Here is a 5749-nt window from a genome sequence, read left to right on the forward strand (position 1 = left end):
TTAAATTCTTACAGTGCCAAAACAAAAGAAAATGCAAGTCGTTGTCAAAAGTACTAAAATTGAAATATCAAGTACCAAACGTGTCGGTATTGAATTTGCTAGAATTTTACTTTTAGGGTTTCAGAGAGAATTTTCTCTATTTTTCTTTTAAAGAGACGGCTATATATGTAGTTTTAATTAACTACTAGGAGTATTTAACACTAGTACTGGTACCAATAGTTGAAACAGTAAGAGAGTCTCTAATCCTAGCTATAGAGTAGGTAAGTAGGGTTTGGGCCATTGAGTAGGTGCTGTCTAGAATCTTTACCTTTGCTTTGTCCTTGGACAATTTCTCCAACTACAATAAAGGAATCTTTGTTTACGGTTTCCGCATAAGAATTGTGAAATATGAAAAAGGTAGTACTATGTATTTGTTTGCAAGTTGAAAATGATAACTGGAAATTGGAGTCGCGTGTAGAAATAAATACAAATTGTAGTTATTTTTGTATTTTTGGGAGTGATTTGGAGTCAAAATTGTTAAAATAGCTTTTTGGAATTTTTCACATTTCGAAAAATTATAATAATTTTATGTCCAAACAGTTTTCTGAATTAATATTCCTGCACAAAGTGAATTTATTTTCTACACGCGACCAACAAGGAACATATATAAGTACACTTATATGTGCGCACGCCTGCGTGTCAGCACATAATATTTCTTGCAACTAACTTTTATTCTTTTTAAAATTTCCTTAGTAGTGAAAATCATACTTGATACTGGTCCAACTTATGTAGAATCGCGTAGGCTATGATCATCACTCTCCCAGCTCAGAAGTTTTTACGGTCCAAAAGTTTGGAATCAAAACTTCTAATTAAGAATTGATGGATCTCTTATGTCCTACCGCACTTCTGGGTTACTTTTTTTTTTTTTTTTTTTTAAGAATTTATACGTATCATGTTCTTTTCCTATAAAAATTATGTCCCTAGATTCTTAGACATGAAGACTGGCAACATGGGAGAACGAGGAATAGAACTAATCCTATTTCTCGTCCACATTATCATGAGAATATTTATATACCTTAATTCCTTCTGGAAAATATGTCATGTTACGGTTTATTTTAATATTATTTTGGATCGGGAACTCTATATTCTTTTCAACTCCAAAACAATGGATACTTGTAAACAAAAAGAGGAACAAAATTAATGCATGGGGCACCTAATTCTTTGAAGTCACTAACTTAGCCCTAAAACAATAAAGAAGTAGCTATTTGAGAACTACTCCAAAAGATACAAATTACATTATGCCCTTACTAGCTCTAGCGGTTTTATCTCAATAGAATAGGTATATATATACATCTATTACTAGATTTCACTTTACCTTTTTTATTTCGTTTCATCAATTGAAATAATCTAGTGTTAGAGTAAAAGATTTAGCTTACAACATTGAAATTGTAAAACTTTTTTGAACTATTATGTGAACTTCAATTGTATGTTATAGCAACACAGTACATATCTTGTTTTTCTGATTACTCCATTAGTTAGTCTTACTTCAGTATTTAGCTAGCTGTTACTAAAACGCAAATTTTTCCAAAGGGTAAAATCGACTGAGATTCATCGGTATTCCCTGATTCGTAGGGAAAATCATTTTTTTCTCATTTTTTAGGAACTTGTTTTGTTAAAGAAAGTATTTTCGAAAAATATTTGAACCAATGAACATGAGAAAATTAAAAAACATTTTCCTCCATTTAAGTCCTTTTCAATTAGGTGATTGAGTTCAGTAACACCTTTCCATCATCATTTATATGTACCATTTTTTTTTGGTAGCTAACTTAATTTAATTATCAAAGTGAAACACTTCACAGCACAAGAAAAGGGAGTGTTGGACACTAGTCCCCACAAAAACTCCATGAAAGTATCACAACATACGTCAAATAGAAAAAAGATACCAAAAATAACTACCAGCAACTAAAAAACATGAGGACTCTATGGATAGAAATTATAACTTTCCCTGCTTTAATGTAAATTTCCTCGATCACCTGTTCCTAAAATTCCCTTCTCTCCATATAACATAGATTTGTAGGAACAAGCATCATCATTTATGTAACACCATTTATGAGCTTTTTTTCTATTTAATTAAGGTGATAATTTACTTGGGATATGTAGAAATGTAGATAAAGGATAGGCTAAACTCAGTTGTACATAGTCTTGTTTTAGTTGTACCAGATTAAGTAGAAACAAGTTAGTTAATGAGCTGTACAAATAAATAAATTAGGAGTTAGTTAGTTAGATTAGATATTTTCTATATACAGCTGTAACTTTCAAATTAGTCAATTGAATCAGTTGAGATATTTCTCCAATTCTATCTCTTCTCTCTAACCGACTCTTCTCTCTTCCCTCCATTGATGAACCTTCATTGAAGCTTCTTAAGGTTCCATGGTAGAACTTGAGCTAGTTTTATCATGGTATCAGAGCTGAGTTCACAATGATCTACAAGAAGCTACTAAGTAAGGTTGATTCCGTTTTAAATTCTCCCTTTTCTTCACTTTTCTGATTGTGCGAAAATTTGTGTACAATCTAGTTTTCTGTTCATTGTTCGATTGCGATTTCCTTCTTGATTTCAATTAGATTGAAGTTGAATTGTTGATTAATTCACCTGTGCAAGCTAAAATGGCACCAGAAACTCCCATTAATATAGTTAACTTTGAATGCAAGTGGGTCTACATTTGTAAACAGTCAAGTGCTTGATTGTAATGATCCACTATATGTTCATCCATCTGATACACCTAGAGTTACACTTGTTCCTCAATTGCTAATAGGATCTGAGAATTACTCCGAATGGAGCAGATCTATGAAGTTTTCATTGCTTGTGAAAAACAAAATAGATTTTATTGATGGCAGTTGTAAAAGGGGAGATTACGAAAATGATGCTTTTCGAACACATCAGCGGGATAGATGCAATGCTATAGTCCAACAATGGATTACGAACTCAGTATCACGTGAATTGAGGAAAGGAATTGTTTATTCCTCAAGTGCTTAGAGGATTTGGAATGTTCTAAAAGATAGGTTTGACAAAGTCAATGCTAGCAAGGTGTATCACTTGAATAGAGAAGTTAGTAGTCTATCACGAGGAACATCTAGTGTGGCGGTTATTTCACGGGGCCGTGTGATTTGTGGTGAGTTTGAGTCGGTTATACCATTCCCAGTGTGATTGTCTCCAAGTCACAGGGCATTTTGTTGAGTTCCCACACCACCAGTAAATTAATGAAGTTCTGATGGGTCTAAATGATACATATGCTCGTCGAGAGTCACGTTAATGATGGATCCGGTTCAAGTCCGGACCAAAAATACTCCTACGCTATTCAAGAGGAGAGTCAAAGGATTCATGGACAATCTAGCTCACGTTCGGGTACTAGGGCAAGCACCATTGGAGAATGATAGTAGTGGTCCAATAACTGCAAATGGATCCCACATAAGAGGAAAGAGGTTTACAAATGCACACCTGATTTGTGACTATTGTAAGATGAAGGGACACACAAAGGATAGTTGTTACAAACTGGTGGGATATCTATCTCATTTCAAGTTCAACAATAGGAAGAAGAGTTCATATGACAATACTACTACCATGGCTCACAATGCCTACATGAACTCAGAAGGTGTTATTCCTATGGCTCATAATGCCAACATGAACTTAGGTGTAGAAGTCCGAACACGTGGTACCATTTGCTCTCGCTCTTTGCTCCTGTCTTTTACTAATGAGCAATATGACCGCATCGCGAGGATGTTAAAAATGATGTGCAAACGAAAAGGTAAGCATTTCTCAAATCGGTCGGATGTGGCCAACATGGCAGGTAAATCCATTCTTGAACAAATCTATTAGATAATAGACACTAGGGCTTCTAATCATATGGCTGCTTCCTTGACACTTTTATCATCTCCTATTCCGGTTACTGGTCACAAAACTGTTCAACTCCCAAATGGAGATAGTACTAAGATTACACACATTGGTTCTTGTCCTATATTCCCCAATCAATCCCTTAAAAATGGGTTATATCTTACTGAATTCAAATTTAATTTGTTGTCCGTTCAAAGTACACTAGAGATCCGAACCGTTTTATCATTTTCTATCCTAATTTTTGCCTATTTCGGGACCTCTAGTATGGCACCCGAGCGTGGATTGGTAAGCGCAAGGGTGGCCTTTTACATCCTCAATCCTTCAACACCCGCCGTCGCTTCCGCTCCTCGGTCTTTTCTTCTACGAGTTCGACACCGTAACACTGGCATCAAAACTTGGCCATGCTCTTTTCACCACTTTGGAAAATTCCAACTATAAAGAATTTGTTTACTAGTTCAATGTCTTATTATTGTCATGTATGCCCATTAGCTAAGCAGACCGGATTTCCTTTTCCCATTAGTACTACAAAATGTTAGGCCCTTTGATCTTGTTCATATGGATATATAGGGTCCGTATAGGGTAAGTACTTACAATGGCCGTAGCTACTTTCTCACCCTTGTTGATGACTATTCAAGAATAACGTGGACTTTCCTTTTGAGATTGAAAAGTGATGTGTATGTTGTCTTGCAAGATTTTATTCAACTTGTTGCCACACAGTTTACTGCTTCTATTAAGGTTCTTAGATCTGATAATGGTTTTGAATTCCTGAATGCTCTTTGTCTCAATCTGTCACACCCCAATCCCCGATAAGGATGGGCACCCGACCCTTACTTAGAGTCGAGCGAACCCAACTGGCTCTCGTTATACTCATAGTCTCATTGGGCCCTTAAAGTATGGAATGAAATGCATGATGAAAGTTTTTTTTTTCAGAAAAACATTCTTTCCGTCTTTATCAAATCAAGTAACATCTGCAATCATATGAAATCCGTAAAGTAATGCATGATAATACATCGGCTTATGTAGCCGCTTGCAGCATCCTGACATACTATATACGTGACTCCTACGCAAAGTCTCTAACATAAATCATTATACCATGACATGGATACCCTCACTGCAACGCTCGGGAAAGAAACGGAGTTTTAATCCAAATTGAACATCTTCAGCTATATCTCTCACTGTCTACACACACGTGGCATGAAACGCGAGCGTCACAAGAAGTGGGACGCGCACGAATAAAGCGATCGGTATGTAAGGCATGAATAATAACATAGTATAGATATGAAAAAGAAGACGGTAGAGAGATACTCGAATATCCGGATGCCTCGTAAGTGCGGATGTCGTACGTACTTAACCTTTTTAAAAAAAAACATTTCATACATATAGTAACATGCCCGGCCATAAAGGCTCGGTGTAGTAACATGCCCGGCCATGAAGGCTCGGTGTGATATATAAGTAGTATCGTAGCCCGTTTAAGGCTCGGTGTTATCATCATTAACTTTGCGTCCCGAGGGCCTCCGCGTCGGCAATATCATAATATGCCCACTTTGCGGTGGTGTGCACATCTCGTGCCTGCCCGCCGACTATAGCGCGCGCGGTGTGAGAAAACACATACATATATATAAACATGCATAAGATCCAATCAAAACCCAAATTGTATTGGAGTGACGTAAGGTCGGAACTTCAGGTTATATTTATAGAATAATTATCGTCGCTTTGTCTCACTCAGGAACAATCAATTTAAGGTGAGGCTATCAATGGAGAATAGAACTAAGAGAAAACGTAGAATAAGACCATAAATCTCATAGGGCATCAAGCCATGTACTTTTTGGGAAATTTTTGAGAAATAGTCTCATTGAACAAAATTGAGACTCAAAAAAAAAT

Source organism: Lycium ferocissimum, chromosome 8, assembly GCF_029784015.1.
Source record: "Lycium ferocissimum isolate CSIRO_LF1 chromosome 8, AGI_CSIRO_Lferr_CH_V1, whole genome shotgun sequence".
In the NCBI taxonomy this organism is placed as follows: domain Eukaryota; kingdom Viridiplantae; phylum Streptophyta; class Magnoliopsida; order Solanales; family Solanaceae; genus Lycium; species Lycium ferocissimum.